The sequence below is a fragment of the Cetorhinus maximus genome, chromosome 20 (assembly GCF_964194155.1).
Source record: "Cetorhinus maximus chromosome 20, sCetMax3.hap1.1, whole genome shotgun sequence".
Taxonomy (NCBI): domain Eukaryota; kingdom Metazoa; phylum Chordata; class Chondrichthyes; order Lamniformes; family Cetorhinidae; genus Cetorhinus; species Cetorhinus maximus.
The window spans coordinates 42,371,951-42,389,706 of NC_135898.1; the positions used below are offsets into that span (position 1 = coordinate 42,371,951).

The window sequence follows — 17,756 nt, forward strand, 5'->3', positions numbered from 1 at the left end:
ACTCTTTCACCTGTATACTGAAATATCAATCTAAATGATAAATTTCAGTCTTGATAAATTTAAGTAGGTAATAGGGTTTGCTCAGTGTCAACTTTGACTGAGGTGACTGCTTCAAACTGTATAGAAGCATCTACTAGTGCAAATACATAGATCTTTGAAGAATTGATAGAACAATAAGGGGAATAGGGTTAATGTTATATTAGTGTAGGAACAGTGAATTCAAATGTGAAGAGAGGGTGGGCAATCTGCACAAGATATTTGTTAGGTCTTAGTTTGAGTACTATATGCATTCATTCAATAGCTCACTGCTTTATTATTAGGTTCAACAACATGCTTCACTCCCACACTCAGAAAAACACTCCACAAGTGTGACATTTCATACAGTTCCCAGACCAGCCTCTGTCGCCACCATCACACCCCACACCACCCTATATTGCCTCTTTGAGGCATGAAATTTGCGATGAAAAGTTAGTCTTTATTTACTCATTAATAAATGCATGTTATCCCATAAAGATCTACTGCTCTAAGCCTTTTACTAAGGATAAGCTGCAGTCACTCTTCTTAATTTAAAGAGAGTTAAGCACCAATTTTTTGCACTTGTCATTATTTACATTGTGTAATTTCGATAATTTTATTGCTAATTTAAAGCTTTCAGTGCAAAAACCAACTTTGAATTACCAGGAATACATAGCAAGGGCTGGCTGGATACAGTCTATGTACAAATTTGAAAACTAAATTTCAGCAATCCTTTGGAATAACTTTTCAGAAAATAAAGCTTAATTGCTGTAATAGGTTTGCCAGTAACTTAAACTTCATACTAAAGTAGTACACTCAAATGTTCCAGGATGACAGCTTTGGTTTTAGTGTTAATCTTCATAAAATGATGGCATTATCCACCAAGGAATATCTAATGGATCTCCACGATTGTTACACCTCACTGCATTTGATGGGCAGATTTCAATTCAATAAGTCAGTTACAATCAAAAAGAAACCAAACAAGTAAGACATTGCAGAACATCACTTCACAAAAAAATACGATAGAGAATGTTCATTACTGAATGTAATGCTTTATTTATTACAAGAATCTGCTGACCAGTGTAGTCATTTACAGACTTAGCCAAAAATAATGATAATTTCTAGCTGCAGGATGTGTAGCAAGAATTTCTCCATGTACCAGATCTACAGATGGATGGAAAGAACTTGTGTTTACATAGTACCTTTACCAAAGTAAAAGCAGCCCAAAGCATTTCAGAGGAGCATAACTAAATAAAATTTGACATTGAGTCGCATAAGGATAAATTAGGACTGGTGATCAAGAGACTAGTGATCAAAAAGGTAGGTGCAGGTGTTAAGGAGTGTCTTAAAAAGATAAGAGAGATTGAGAAGCAGGGAGGTTTAGGGAGCGAACTCCATAGCTTAGGGCCTACACAGCCACAAGTGCAGCAGCCGGTCAGGACAGCACTGGAATAGTAGAGTCTGGAGTAATGAAGGTGTGGATGAACTTAGATATAAATCTGATGGCAATTTAAAAAAAATACCTACACACATTGACACATAAAACATGAGCAACTTTTGGAAAGTGGAATTTGTGAAAGATTGAGTGTGAGGGGACACTAGAAGAAAATACAGTTTATAGATGGCAAAAGCACATACAAATGTTTCAGTGGCAGAAGTACTAAGGCATGGGTGCAGATGGTGGTTACAGAAGTTACAGGTGGTGGTTGAATACAATTCTGCTGACGGCCCACAGCGCCTCAGTTTTGAGTTGCTAGACCTGTTTTGAATCTAGCCCATTTAGCATGGTGGTAGTGTCACACAACACAATGGACAGTATCCTCAGTGTGAAGACTGGACTTCATCTCCACAAGGACTGTGCAGTGGTATTCCTACCAATACTGTCATTGAAGAGGTGGATTGTGAGGGTGAAGTCATGTAGGTTTTTTCCTCATTTGTTTCTCTCACCACTTGCTGCAGACTCAGTATGGCAGGTATGATTTTTAGGACTCAGCCAGCTCGGTCAGTCGTGATCATGGGCATTGAAGTCCCCCATGCAGTGTACATTCTGTGCCACTGATACCCTGAGTGCTTCTGCCAAGTCATGATTAACATGGAGGAGTACTAGTTCATCATCCATTTCCTTTCCCATGTTTGGCCTGATGCCATGAGGCTTTGTGGGATCCGGAATCAATGTTAAGGACTCCAAGGGCAACTGCCTCCTGGCTGTATAGCACTGTCATGCCATCTCTGCTGGATCTGGCCTACCAGTAGAACAGGATATATCCAGGGTTGGTGATGAATGCATCTGGGACACTGGCTGTAAGGTGGTTCAGTGTGCATGACTGGTCTGTGGGGCAGTTTTCCCAGTATTGGCACAAGCCCCTAGATGTTAGTAAGGAAGGCTTTGAAGGATCGACTGGGCTTGATGTGCCATGGTTGTTTCCAGTACTTAGATTGTTACTGTGTGGTCCATCTGGCCTTATTCCTTTTTAAAACATTTCTATAGCTGTCAGATACAACCAAGCGGCTTGCTAGGCCATTTCAGAGGGAGATAAGAGTCAACCACATTATGTGGATCTGGAGTCACATGCAGGCCAGGTCAGGTAGGTCAGCAGATTTCCTTCACTAAAGGACATTAGGTTAGAAATACAAGAATGAAAATAAACACTCGTATGATACTAGAGATTTCAAAGTAGAGCATTTTTTTGGTGATTAAACTGGTCTGGATACTAAAGTAATTTTTCAGCTTTTATACGCAATGACAAAGGGAAACATTAATATGAGAAAAATACAACAAACGTAACTACACTTTTGTTTACAAAGCATCTTTAACATGACAGACATTCCAAAAGCTTAATGAAAACAGAAATAGAAAAAGAAATTAGAATGCTCAGCTGAAGTTTTAAAAAGGTGAAAGAAGCAGAGATGTTTCAGAAGAGAATTCCCGAGTCTGACTAAAACATCTGAAATTTTCCCAACCAATGTTAGTGCAAACAAAGGAAGAGGCAGAAAATGTGCTGGAATCAGAGGAACAGATTATGGGTGTGGGGATTCAAGACTGGGAAACACTAGAGAGGTAGAATGGAGCGAGGCCAGAGAGAGCTTTAAAGGTTTGAAAATTCAATGTGCCGGTTGATGGGATACCAGTAGAGGTCAGCAAGAATAGGGATGTTGGGCAAACAAAACAAGTGGCAGGCAGCTGTTTTTTTTTGGCTTTACGCATTATTAGCAAGTGCACCTCAAAATAAATTTGAGATGATATGACTATGTTGTTCATATAGAAAACAAGACAGAAACATGCAAGAATTTGCATTTTTGTCACATTAGCCATTATAATAATGTTATTCTCAAGTAAATACTGTGTAATAATTGTCTGGAAGCAAGTACAAGGGGTATTCAACTGAATATTTGACTGAATTGCTGCCAGACATTTGATATTCTTCATATTTTGCCATGTTATGTTAATGATTGCCCATTTTGTGCAGTGAACAGCAGAAACAATTTGATGCAAGGAAAATAAGAACAGAAAAATATACTATAGGATGATATACACCTACAGCTTTTATATGACTGTTATCTTTTTTAGGAAAAGGGAAAGATTACAGGAAATACTCAAAATGAAGGTTAAAAAAAGCATTTTTAAAGAAAATAACTTTTGATCTCAGGATACGGGCAACATCAGCAAGGCACATTTATTGCCTATCCCCAATGGCTTCAAGGCATCATTCTAATAAGAAAGCGGTAGTAAGCCTTTTACTACGACTTCATGATTGTTTGTACAATTGAATATCTCAACAGAACTTGGCTTCTTAGATAGGAAAATTGATCTTTCCTACTTAGTCTGAGAAGCTTTACTTCTATTTATTTCCAGTTCTCAGCAAAGGACAATCTAACAAAATTGCCACACTTCCTTGTGATCTGGAGATGAGTAATTCTGAAACTAATGCCTTTCGACATTTCTTGCAACACACAAAAACAAAACCTATAGGGCTGGGAGAACAGGTTATAAACAAATGCAAATTAGAGTTTCAGGAAATCAAGACTGGGTAACTTAGTACCTCTTCAAAAGAGAATATTTAGTTTGAATAAAAATCAACTGCTGCAACTGAAAATTTCAGCTCGTAACAAATGAAAATCTACAATTCATAACAGATGTAGATTTTGACCACCAAAACTTCTACTGAAGTCAGCACAAATTAATAAGGCTATTCCAAAACACACATTTTTACTATCACTATTTAAGTTAAAATATTTTTTTTCCTCTACTATAGAAGGAATCCTAATTCGAAGAACATAACTCAAAAGCTAACTTTGGTGCACAACCATGACAATTCACAATGGCCTCAAGTTTCAACAGGGTGCTCCCAATCTCATGCCATATCTTCTTCAGGATTCTGCCAACTTACCACCAGAGAACCACCATGGAAATTAGGATTCCGTGTATAGTAGAAAAAAAATAATTTTTATTTTAACTTAAATAGTGATGGTAAAAATGTGTGTTTTGGAATAGCCTTATTAATTTGTGCTAGTTACCAAGAGCAGCAATATAGATTTTTATAGTTTTCTTTGCAGGCAGGTATTTGCCTCAAAGCATTTAACAGCAGGGCAGCAAAATAGTGCGCGCTGAGCAAAAGAGAAAAAAGAAAAAAGTGCAAAAAATAAAAGGATTAGGAGGGAGAATGAATGACAAGGCAAAATGGCATATTGGAAGCAGTTTTTAAAATGCAGGAGTGAGGTGAAAAGCAAACTGGAGAAAGGAGATCCAGAAATATAGGAGCGTAATGGTTAAAGGAGGAGCCACAAATAATTAAATGAAGGAAACACGGGTCAAGCAGAAGTTCAATGTCAGAGCAGCAAAGCATGCATGGAGGGGGTCAATAAGATCAACCTCCTGTTGACTGAAACTAATGACACAGGAGTTCAATCTCCGGCTCTCTCTCTCTACACCTTCCCTTCCCCATAAACCTATAGACTGTGATAAAATTATGGGCTATTATTACACTGATGTTTCAATATAACTGCTTGCAGCTGTGATATTAAAAATGCTCAGTGGTTCCTTGAGCACAGTTACAAATTTCTCCTGTAAATGGACCCCTCTTCCTTACAAGCAGGAGTTTACTTTTAATCACAAGATATCAACTCATATGATCCAAGGGTTGTAATAATGAAAATCCCTGGTTCTGAAACTGGATACTGCCACACAGAAATCATGTATTCCAAAAAGTGAAAGAATGAACACATTACATGACATGAGGCAATTTGTAGAACAACAGATCAATTTATTTTACATGTGGCATGTAAATGAGCAGAGTAGTGTTTAGTTAGATTTAATTGATCTTGTAATGCTCTTGACTTAAACATGTCACACTGTTAGGGAAATAAATATACATTTTTGATGAGTAGCTCCTCTAAAAATGGTTAGCAATACGCCTAACTGGGGAACTCTTTCTTGGTTCTCACTTTTCATTGGTTCGCTCCAGCTGTCAGCAGGGCAGCAAATCAAAGGGACAGCTGCTACACGCCCCCAGCATTCTGTGCCTGGTGATTGGTAAATTGAGCTGTCAATTCAACTAGCTATTACCTACTTAGGTGTAAGCGAACCCTGCTGTGCTCAACTGAAGCCATTCCAACATGTTACATACAATTTCCTTTCTGGATGTATTAATGAACTTCACTATCTCAGATAGACGCAAATGAGAAATATCATCTTGTTTTGACTGGATCTCGTATGCATCCCCAGAATGTGTATTCTGAAGATTTACTCTCTTGCGAGCTAGATAAAACTTCAAAAATTATCCTGTATTCCCTATATAATAGTTAATAATCCCCAAATACAATTTAGATGTTGAGAGCGTATTCTTCCACACACAGTAAATACTAAAATTGTAACCACTGGCAACAGATTGTGCACTTATTTAAGCACATATAAGAAGAGCTCTCTCCTAGACAGAAGAGTTCCAGCTGGCATTAGACAGGATAAGATAGACATTGTTTAGCTGGAACCTGTACTGCAGCTACCAATGGCAGTATGGTTCATGTTACCACATTCACTTCAAGAAAGTAGGCTGTGGGTTCAAGTCCCACGCCAATATTCCTTTTGTTCCCTCAATGAGCACCCCATCATCTTATGCACAAACTGGTAACTACATATGCTTACAAAACCAATGTGACTGCACTTCAAAAGTAATGCATTGGCTATGAAATGTTTCAATAAATCCACACAACATGAAATAAAGTTTTCTATACCAGACTTCACAAGCTGACATTTACTTTTTACACAGGGCTGATGTAAAACAATTTTTTTTGAAAAAAAGTACATCATCTGCCCTAACAACTGGAGCAAGCAAGAGGGGTAGCGTAGTTAGGGCAGACTAGGGTAGATCATGGGCAAAATAGGAAGGTGGAACAGGGGAAGAGAATGGTGGGAAGGGTGGGAGGAAGAGTGGAAAAGGGGGAGAAACACAAGCTTTATCTTAAGCATTTTGGCCACTGACATATTGACCTAGAAGTTGCCACTGTTAATGATGACAAAACTGTCAGCATTCACCATTGCTTTTAGAAATCATAATTTTTAATTTGGTTTTTAAAGTTTGATATTTCAGCTTCCACCTTAATTCCATGTGTACATCCTCATCTTTATTTTTCTTTCCGCAAAATGATTCAAGATGAATTATCAAGCCTGTTTTCGCTTCCTGCATTGCTGTGTGCGAGAATTCTTCAATCTGATCACCTGCCTGCTACCTGCTGCCAGATGCCACTGATAGCAACAAATTCAAAGTTACATCAAAAAAGACGACAACACTACTTTAGAGGCTGCTAAACCTTCGTGGACAGCTTTATTAGAAGATCAGCAGTGAGCAGTGTCGCTGACCACAAAATCCAAGCCCAAAAATCTAGTACCCCGTAAACCCTGTTTTTAAAGCAGAAAATATTGATTTCATACCTGGGGCAGTGTATATAATTGAAATTTGGTACCATTGTAGAAAAGTTTCATTCATGAAGTGCAACTTGAATCCAGCAAAAGTATTGGCAAACCTACAATAAAATTAAGATAGGATTTGAGTTTCAATCATTTCAGAGACATGTTGACTGATAATTCAAATTCAGATTACAATACCACCAAAATGCTTCCTCTATTTTGTTTCCCTGTGGCACACGACTCATTACATCCTGTCAACCATAAAAATACCCATTTATGGCTACTCCCTGCTTCCTGTTAGCTAGCCAATATTCTATCCATGCCAATATTTTACCCCCTACACCATGAGCTTTTATTTTGTTCAATAACCTCTGATGTGGCACTTTATCAAATGCCTTCTGGAAATCTAAGTACAGCAAATCTATCGGTTCCCCTTTACCACAGCACATGTTACTCCTTCAAAGAACTCCAATAAATTGGTTAAACATGATTTCCCTTTCAAAAAACAATGCTGACTCTGCCTGATTGCCTTGAATTTTTCTAAGTGCCCTGCTGTAATGTCTTTAAGAATAGCTTCTAAACCTTCCTAGCTTCTCAGATGTGTGAAAATATCAGGTGAAAATTCACAACTAAAAAAATCATCTGCTGCTGAGGGTGAAATAATCTATCCAATTCATATAGAACAGATATGAAAATATCAACAGGTGACCCTGTTAATTCTACATTGCACATTTATCTAGTGTCTTTAATATAGTAAAACTTCCCAACGTCTTACAGGGTCATCAAACAAAATCTGACAGAGCTACACAAGGTGACCATAAGTTCATCAAAGAGGTAGGAAACAGCATCTTAAGAGCAGGGAATAGGATTAAAAGACAGAAAGGAAGGAGGAATTTCTTTATGGAGGGAATTCCTAGAAGCTGAAGAGTTGGTATTGAAAACCATGAAAGGCTTCAAGAAGTAATAAATACATTGATTAGTTAGGGGGATATAGCATTATTTATTCTAAAATCATATTAAGGAAACTGGTGGACAGTTTGGAAAGGTTAGCTAGATAGGCCAATGGACTTCTTGGCAGATACAACTAAGACCAATCTTACGAACTGGCTCTGCAGTCCACTCAGCATATATCTCATCAATCTCAGCCATAAAGTCCTTTTAAACTGTCTTCCTCATGAAGAATTCCAGCTCTTCCTCTTCTAGAATTTACCCAGATCCCTAGCCGGCAACAGTGCACAACCGAGTTCCACAGGTATGGTCTTCACCAAAAATGGCACACAACTGCAGAGCCCCCTCAACTTTGCTTATGATGGTCTGGATAGTGCAGATTCACCAATGTTATCTTCAAGTAGCAGAAACAGCTCCAGCAACTGCATATTTGTCTATTCTCAGCTTCTGGATCTAGCCTGTCTTCTCCGGCCTGCCTGTACTGCACCACCGGAATCATCATGAGTGCTGATGACCATGTCCTTTTATAGGTTTCACCCAGTTTTAGTCGCTCCAGAAGTTTTAGATTCCATTCTTAGTTTCAGTCTTAGTTTCCTTAGAAACTGGGAGAGCGAGCTCCCTTTCTCAGTTTTCCTTTTCAATTTGGGTCTGTCTCAAAAAATACAAGCTTTGAAACCTCAGATTCCATCACACTAGCTTCAAGACAAAGTAGAGAGTCAGAATAAAGGGTAGTTATTCAGAGTGCCAGAAGGTGGTAAGTGGTGTTCCACAAGGATCAGTTCTGGGACCATTGTTGTTCACCATTTACATTAACAATTTGGATTTTGGAATCAAAACACACACATTTCTAAATTTGTGGATGACATCAAAATGGGGTGGCTAGTTAATACTGAGGAGGGCTGCAAAAAATTATTGGGAAGACATTAATAAACTTGCAGAATGGGCAAGTAATTGGCAAATGAAGTTTAACAAAGATAAATGTGTAGTCATTCATTTTGGTAGGACGAATAGGGAGGTCAGTAATCACTTGGAAGGTGCAAATTTAGGTGGGAAGAGGAACAAAGCGATCTCAGGATACAAATACACTAATCACTACAGAATAGGAAGGCTATGGATAAAAGCAAACCAAGCAGTTTGCTTTATTTCTAGTGGGATAGAAATGAAAAATAGGGAAGTTAGGCTAAACCTGTATTGAACCCTGATTAGGCCACACAGAGTAATTTGATCCCCATATTATAAAAAGGATATGGGGGCACTTAAAAGAGTGCAGAGAAGATTTACAAGGAGGATACCAGGTATGTCTGGGTATACGTATCAGGAAAAGGTTGACAAGCTGGGTCTCTCTTCTCTTCCAAAAAGGCTAGGGGGTGACATAGCAGAGATCTTAAAAATGATCAAAGGTTTTGATAGAGTAGACACGGAAGGAATGATTCTACACACGGGGAAGAACATAACTAGAGATTATCAACAAAAAATCCAATAGGGAATTCAGAAGAAACTTCTTTACTCAGACTGGTGTAAATGTGGAACTCACAACCACAGGGATAGAAGCAATTCAGGGAAAGTTAGACAAGCATATGAGGGAGAATGGAATAGAAGGTTATGCTGGTAGATTTAGAGGACGAAAGATAGGAGAGTGCAGCATAAACCGTTGGGCCAAATAGCCTGGTTCTGTGCTGTATATCTTATGTTACATGGCCTAACATGATTGTGTGTGAACAAGACACCTTTGAGATTGGAGGTATTACTGTGTAATTTGACAGTCAGTCAGAAATTAAAAAGGAGGGGAGGCAGAAACATCAATTTTCACACATATTAATGTTAAACATCAAATTTAGACAACGCCAGATCACCCAGCTTTTCACCTCATTTCATATATAGATTGGAGTTATACTCCATCTGGTGCAACACCAAAACCTCCTAAACGGTCCAGCACATTACTTGCCACAGTGCAGTAAGAGTCTAATTGTTGGCTCCCTCCCAAATTATACTGCCTTTTTTTTGCATCAGTACACACTCTAAACCACTTTCCACTGGTACAGAAGTGTCTATTGACCCCAGCACAGTTTCCACTGTTTCAAAATAATGGCAGTGAAATATTCAGTTCACCACATGATTAGTAAAACTATATATATATTTTTTAGATATCTGTCCACCTTCAAAGGTTTTGATAATCAAGAAAAACACCAGTAATGAAATATGATACATCCTAAACAATGAAAGTAGTTAAATCTGTGGTACCCTTTTTAAAATTCACTATGTGCAGCTTCTGTTATCAAACAATTTTAATCCCAAGAAGAACGGAAGAGAACTTGATGCTGATTGAAACAGGGCAGGTGTAAATGCACAGGAGCATAGCAATTAATTTGTATCATCCAAAATTAAAACCACCTGCTGCCTACAGAATTGCCAATCATCGGTGAAATAAATTCTGAAAGTTACTTAAACATTTAATTTTAATTTAATACACAAGCCCACTTTACATTCAAAGTGTGTTTGAGAAAATATTGTATTTCTTTCAACACTTAGAAGCTACAGCCATGAACACCAGTATTATGATCTAATAGAAAATATTATATTCAACCCCATTCAACACTGACAGATTACACCCGCAAGGTTACAGTCTTGGTACATCAAGGAATAGATATTAGAAAGAAAACACTGATTTTAGCTTCCAATAGGATTTTCATTTTTGAAATTACCAATATTCTGAATATAGCACCACTGACATTTTAAACAATTTAACAGGTTTCATACATTCTCCACAGAATGTACTTATTTCTTGTCACCAGTTTATTTCCTCTGCCTTTGGAACTTTTTAATGTTTCCTGCAACAAATTGAACCAAGAATAAGGAACTTCAGTTACGTGAATACACTGGAGGAGCCAGGACTATTCTCATTGAAGAGAAGATTAAGAGACTTGATAGAGGTATTCAAAATCATCAGGAGAAACTGCTCCTGTAGGTAGAAGGATCGAGAACCACAGGACACAGGTTGAAAGGTGGTTGGGTGGCAAAACAAGTAGTGGCAACATGAAGAAAAACATTTTTATGCAGCAAGCAGTCAGAATGTGGAAGACAGTGCCTGAAAGTGTAGTGGAGGTAGATTTGATCAAAGCCTTCAAAAGAGGATTAGATAATTAAACGAAAGGAAAAAATTTGCAGGGCTACAGGGAAAAGGCAGGGGAATGGGACTAGAAGAATTACTCTTGCAGAGAACGAACATGGGACCACATGCCCATTCTATGATTTCAATAGGCCCTTGCAGCATTTAAGGGCACACATACTTGTTCCCTTCTTTAAGGATTCCTAACACTGAAAACAAAATGTTGAGGCCAATGAAAATGTGTTACCAGCTTAATCAGGTTCCACCAGGGCAAAGCATTTACCGTATCAAGTAACAACACTACTACTAATTCTAAATTTGGCAACAGCATTAGTTATTACAAATATCCAAAGAACTTGTGACCCACATAATCTAAATTTGCAGCACACAACCCATGACGTAGCTTGGTATAGAGTGTTATGGTTCTCACAGGCACAACTGTGAAATTCCATTGCCAAAATACTGTTAGCAAAATCCCAGAAACCTATGTAATAAAAGTGAAATTCTACTATTTGTGGCCCTGTACAGTAAAATATCCTCAGGAGCTTATTTGAATGCTGAGTTCATTACAAGACACAACAAAAGTTCCTCCAGTTTCAATCAAAGCATCAATACTAAGTATTCTATGATGCATGTTGATGAGAATAATCACAACTTTGGAATCAAGCAACTGAACTCCCAAGCATATTAAGACAACGAGATGCAAAACTGTATCTCAACATCACGGGTTTCATACCAAATACAATACAGCAAAGTCACATTTAAGAAGTTCACATAAGAACTCGGAGCAGGAGTAGGCAATTCAGCCCCTCGAGCCTGCCCCGCCATTCATTACGATCATGGCTGATCTAATTTCGGCCTCAACTCCAATTTCCTGCCCTCTCCCCACAACTTTTCAACCCGTTACTAATTAAAAATCTGTCTCTCTCCTCAAATTTATTCAGCAACCCGGCATCCATTGCACTCTGAGGTAGTGAATTCCACAGATTCACGACCCTTTGAGAAAAGTAATTCCTCTTCATCTCTGATTTAAATCTGCCACCCCTTAGCCTAAAACTATGGTCTCTCGTTCTAGAATGCCCCACAGGGGGAAACATCCGCTCCATATCTACTTTGTCCATCCTCTTTAGCATCTTATATACCTCAATTAGATCTCCTCTCATCCTTCTAAACTCTAGCGAGTATAGGCCTAAACTGCTCAATCTCTTCTCATAAGACAAGCCCCGCATCTCTGGAATCAATCTAATGAACCCCCTCTGAACTGCCTCCAATGCAACTACATCCTTCTTCAAGTAAGGGGGCCAAAACTGTGCACAGCACTCCAGGTATTGTCTCACCAAAGCCTTATACAGTTGCAACAATTCCCTATTTTTATACTCTATTCCTTTAGCAAAAAATGCCAAAATTCCATTTGCCTTCCTTATTACCTGCTGTACCTGCATACTAGCTTTCAGCGATTCATGCACGAGGACACCCAGATCCCTCTGCACTGAAGCATTCTGAAGTTTCGCTCCATTTAAATAATAAGTTGCCTTTTTATTCTTCCGACCAAAATGGATAACGTCACACTTATCCACGTTAAACTCCATCTGCCAAATTTTGGCCCATTCACCTAACCTGTACATATCCATTTGTAAATTTCTTATTTCTTCATTGCCACTTACTTTCCCACCTATTTTGGTGTCATCTGCAAATTTAGCTATAGTACCTTCTATCCCTGAATCCAAGTCATTAATATAGGTTGTACAATGCCTTTTGAACTTCTTGGGATGTTTATTAATATTACACCTGTCACTTCATTCTTATGCGCAACAATCCCAATGGCCAATCTTCTTTGGCAGACCTTACTATCTAACATGGCTGCTGGGGCCATCCTTGACAATCTTCTTGTCAATACATCCAACTTTACCCATTTGAGCTCTGCCAAAGGATTTATTAATTACCACTCCTCCATATTCCCTGCAAATAACCTCGTCACTTTCTCCCTCCAATGCACTGCTCTGGAGCCTTTGCCCCTTCTAAGCATTCCAACCTTGTTCTCTTTCAAAAATTTAGTTCTCTACTGCCCCCCTCCGCCATAAGAACATTCTCACCAACATCCTCCCTCCTTTCCTCAATCTTGGTCATTTCCATCTTCCTCTCTGCTTTCCTTCCTCTCTCCTCTTAATTCACTGCTCTCCTAACCTCCTCACATCCATATAAACTCTACTATCCTCAGCCTTGTCATCTTCCAAGGCCTCTCCACTTCCCATGCTTTCAATCACTGACAAGGACAATACCAATCACTTCCTTACATCACCTTTGCAGTCCCATTTTCCTCCACAAGTGTCCTTTCAAAAAAAAATGTTTCTATGTCATTTACAACTTCATTTCAAACTTCTGAACGTCTTGCCTTTCGCCTTCCATTTACCAACATGGTTTTGCAGCTGCTGATTTGCAGAACAACTCTCACCTCCATTCTCGATACTCTTTACCCCCAGCAAAATCTTTACTCTCTCTCCTGGTCATCGCCTCATATAATCTTCATCTTCACTTCCTCAAAACAGTGGAGACAGGAGGGGGAGTCACAAATATACAACTGGTTAAGCCATCCATCAGAGGGACTGGGGATGAACACCATCAGGCTACCCTCTCATCTGCCAAAGTCACCCAGGACTTCAGAGGCCTCCTGCAGAGGAAAGACGACCACCAGCTTCTTTGCACCGAACGTCTCCAAAATACCCCACCCTTTCCCTTGTAATAAGATTCCAAAAAAAAAGTTGAGCTCTTGCATTTGTCGCTAACCTTGAGACCATGAATTTTCTTCCTTCTTCATTCCCTCATCTCAATCAACCAAGCCAAACCTCTCCCACAAGCTACCCACTGCCCTAGCCTTGCTCTCACTTGTGCTCTCTTTCGGTCTCCTCTCTCTTCGTACCCAGTCCAAGTTTATCTTGTTCCATTCCCACAAAACTAGTGACAGCCTTCCATCCCTGGCCTCCATGCTCACTGAAAAAGTAAACTATTCCCTCTCTTCAGGAACTGTACCAATACTTTCATAACCACTATCAACTCGCTCAATAAAATCCACCCTTAAACCTTTTATCCTTGCAGACTTGCACGCCATCTCCAATCTCTCTTTCATCTCCCAATTACTGGAAAAATTGGCACCTCTCAAATTGATGGCCATCTTTCCTGCAAATTCCCATTTGAAACTCAGTTTTCTACTCTACCACAGCACCAAAACATCTCCATCTAAAAGCACAGGCATATTTGTGATGGTGATTGCCATATTGTTCTTCCTTAACAATTCTGGACCCATTAACACTATTGACCACACCATCCTCCTCAAACATCTTTTTTCTGCTGTCCGGCTCAAAAAGACTGCCCACATGCGGTTCCATTCTTACCTACTGAATTGCATCCATAGCATTTCCAACAATGACAGCTCTTCCTGCCTCAGGAGCACCTCTCCCAAACCCAAGGATCTCTTTTTAGCATATTCTCTCTCTCCATCTAACATGATAACCATTGGCAGACAAAGGATTGACTTCCCCACATATGCTGGCAACTTCGACCAATCCATCATCTGTTTTGACCCCTCCACTGCCTTGTGTTATTAGACTGCATTACTAGCACTAGTCTTGGATGACCACAATTTCTTCCAACTAAATATTATCAAGATCAAAGCCATCATGTTTGGACCCTGCCATAAACTCAATACCCATGCCACCAAAACTATTCCCCCCTCTCCAGTCACTGTATCAAGCTGAACCAGACCATTTGCAACTTTGGCACCTTCTTTGATCAAACCAAGTTTCCAATCCTATAACATCTCCATCTCAAATATCATTTACTTCCAACTCCACAATATCTGCCTTTGTCTCACCAATCTGCCGCTTTTGTCTTTGAAACCTACAGAAAATCCAAATGCTCTCCACGCCAGCCTAGTGTCCACAGTCTGGCATAAAGTTCAGCTCCTTAAAAACTGTTGTTGCCTATCCCACATCAAATCACACTAATCCATTATCTCAGTCTTTGCTGATTTACATCGGCTTCTGATTCCCCAAAACATCCAATTCTCCTTGGAGATGGCAGGGGCTGAGAGATTTGGGGTTCAAAAGCATGAGGAGTCTGGACAGAGTAGATAGGGAGAAACTGTTCCTACTCATGAAAGGGTCGAGAATAAGAGGGCACAGGTTTAAAGTAATTGGCAAAAGAAGCAAAAGTGACATAAGGAAAAACATTTCACACAGCAAGTGGTTAAGGACTGGAATGCACTGCCTGAGAGTGTGGTGGAGGCAGATTCAATTGATGCATTCAAAAGAGAATTAGACTGTTATCTGAAAAAGAAGAATGTGCAGCGTTACGGGGAGAAGACAAGGGAATGGCACGAGGTGAATTGCTCAGACAGCCGGTGTAGACACAATGGGTCCAATGGCCTCCTTCTGCACTGTAACAATTCTGAGATTCTATGATTCTGAATTATAACCCTTATGTTTAAAGTCCTTTGTGGTCATGCCCCTCTTGCTCACCAAAACCACCTCCAGTCCTACAACTCTCAAAATTCTCCATTCCTCTGACTCTAGCCTCTCATGCATCACCTCACCATTGGCTACAAGATTCATCACCACTTTAGTCTCATGCTTTAGAATTCTCCACCTCAAAGCCCCCACTTCCCTCTCCTCATTTAAGATGAGCATTAAGAAAATTATTAAGGTTTGTTTAGGAGGAAAAAGAGGAAAGACTTTACAAGACTGCTAATAGGACACTGAAACAGAGGGTGAAGGGAAGGGGACAAGAGAAAAGAAAATGGCAAGTTCCAATATAACCCATTAGAAACATGCTGTTTATTGGTAGGGGTGATGATTCTGTCATTGAAAAGTCAGATCTTATGCAATCATCCTCGGAAAAGCCAAAATTTCCTAGAAAACAGAAATGGCTAAAATACACCCTTGATCTAATATATTATACCTGTTCACAGGAAAGCTGGAAACAGCTCAATCAAATATAGGGCAAGTAACTCAGCTGAACCAGGGATCAGAGAAAGATTCAGGCATTGCCAGCGTCTCCTTTCTCCAATCCCTGCTGCTTGCCAGGCTAAAGCTACAGTAGTCCATGAAAAGCATAAGATTTGTCATGCAAAAGAACACTAGTCTTATCCTTGAGATGCCATGGGACATGAATCCATCTCACACTCCTGGCTAAAGCAAATGGCCCCAACAAAAAAAAGCAAGGAAACTGAAATCAGAGGCAAGGAACTGTGATATAACTGAGGGGAAATATTTCAAAAGCAGAAAACAGTGAAAAAAAAATGCCACTTTAATCATCAAATGACATAACTGGATCTGGCTTCAAACTAATTGTAGCACAAGAGTTAATCAGTCAGTCACACAAAGCAGCAGAAGAATGTTGTCACTTACTGAACTTCAAAAAGATTTTCATTTACTCATTGCATCCTACAGTAGCAATACAAATTCTGTAATTAAATCAATTAATAATTTATCAAACTATGCTTTCTCAATTAGTCACTGTGGCCATTGTCTTGACACCAAAAAAGCAGCTAGATAGATTATAAAGTACTTAATACCATGGGCTCATTCATTGATCTGTTCTGTAATACCATACATTGCATTTACAAATATCACAAAACATCAGCATTTCACAAAGTATACAGAAAGCGATTTAACATTTACATAAAGGTAAATTACTTTCTGTCGCCACTGTTATTTCACATTGAAAATCAAATTACACTGTTCTTCTTGAATCAAAAGTTTACGTACTGGCTCATATGGAGCATAAACACTGGTGTGGACCAGTTAGCCCAAATGGCCTGTTTCAGTGCTGTTCATTCTATATAATCTACTGCCATCATAGCAATCCAGCTCCATAGGCAAAAGGTTAATCACAAGCAGGCCAGCACTGTATGGCAAGTCAGCTGCCATTACTGGGTTTCAGCACTACTTTGTTCCCCACTTTTGCATCCAGCCAGAGAGAGCAATATAGAGAAATGGTATTCCATCATTTACAGTATAGCAAAATTAAAACTGTCTTTACAATAATGGGACCATAGAATGAAGAGATCTTTCACTCAGGCAATGGATGATGGGAAAGTCATGGCCCCTAACAACAACCCTTTGTTTCCTTGACAGACACAAAAGAACAGGAGTAGAGAATAGAACATGGCCGGTCTCTACCTCAACTCCAGCCTCAGCTCCATATTCCTCAACATCCTTCGGGAATCTATTGATCTGTCTCCAACATTTCAATTGTCCTAGTACCACAGCGTTTTGCGTAAAAGTTCTAAATTTCTACTATCCTGTGTGTGAAGAAGTCTCCTGAATGACTCACCTCTAATATTTAGAAACCTGCATGGATATAGTGCCTTTCAGGACCACCAGACATCTCAAAGCGTTTACAGCCAACAAGGTACTTTTGAAATGTAGTCACTGTTGGAATGTAGGAAATGCAGCAATTTTGAGCACAGCAAGCTCCCACAAACAGCAATGTGATAATGACTAGATAATTTGTTTATTGTGATGGTGAGTGAAGGATAAATGCCACATTTCCTGCTCCTCTTAATGCAGGTACAGTGTCTCAAATCTGGCTGCCCAGAAACCAGAGATGTTCAAAAACTAGGCATTTTAATAAGCTGCCATGCATGAATTTTAATTCTTATTAAATGGGTAAAATAATTTACTGGCTTGCTTGGCTAGGTGCTGCATTAGCATGGTGGCGCACCAAGCTAGTTATCAGCTTTGCGCGCCAATTTATTCCTGCGCTTGAGTGGTCCAAGCAACCCATGAC

The 17,756-nt window shown here is 39.3% G+C and overlaps 1 protein-coding gene across 12 annotated transcripts in view; it reads right to left on the minus strand.

Moving 5' to 3' along the window:
- sgms1b (sphingomyelin synthase 1b) overlaps positions 1-17,756 on the minus strand; it is a 119,710-nt gene that overhangs the window by 85,819 nt on the left and 16,135 nt on the right. For 7 of the 12 annotated variants that reach the window (XM_078565938.1, XM_078565929.1, XM_078565933.1 and 4 more), the window contains exon 2: positions 6,941-7,032. The exons of 4 other annotated variants lie outside the window; for them this stretch is intronic. The gene's annotated coding sequence lies outside the window, so the exon portion shown is untranslated. Of the gene's footprint in view, positions 1-4,333; positions 4,353-6,940; positions 7,033-17,756 lie in introns of those variants that run through there. One more of the 12 variants, XM_078565936.1, reaches the window with a different exon arrangement.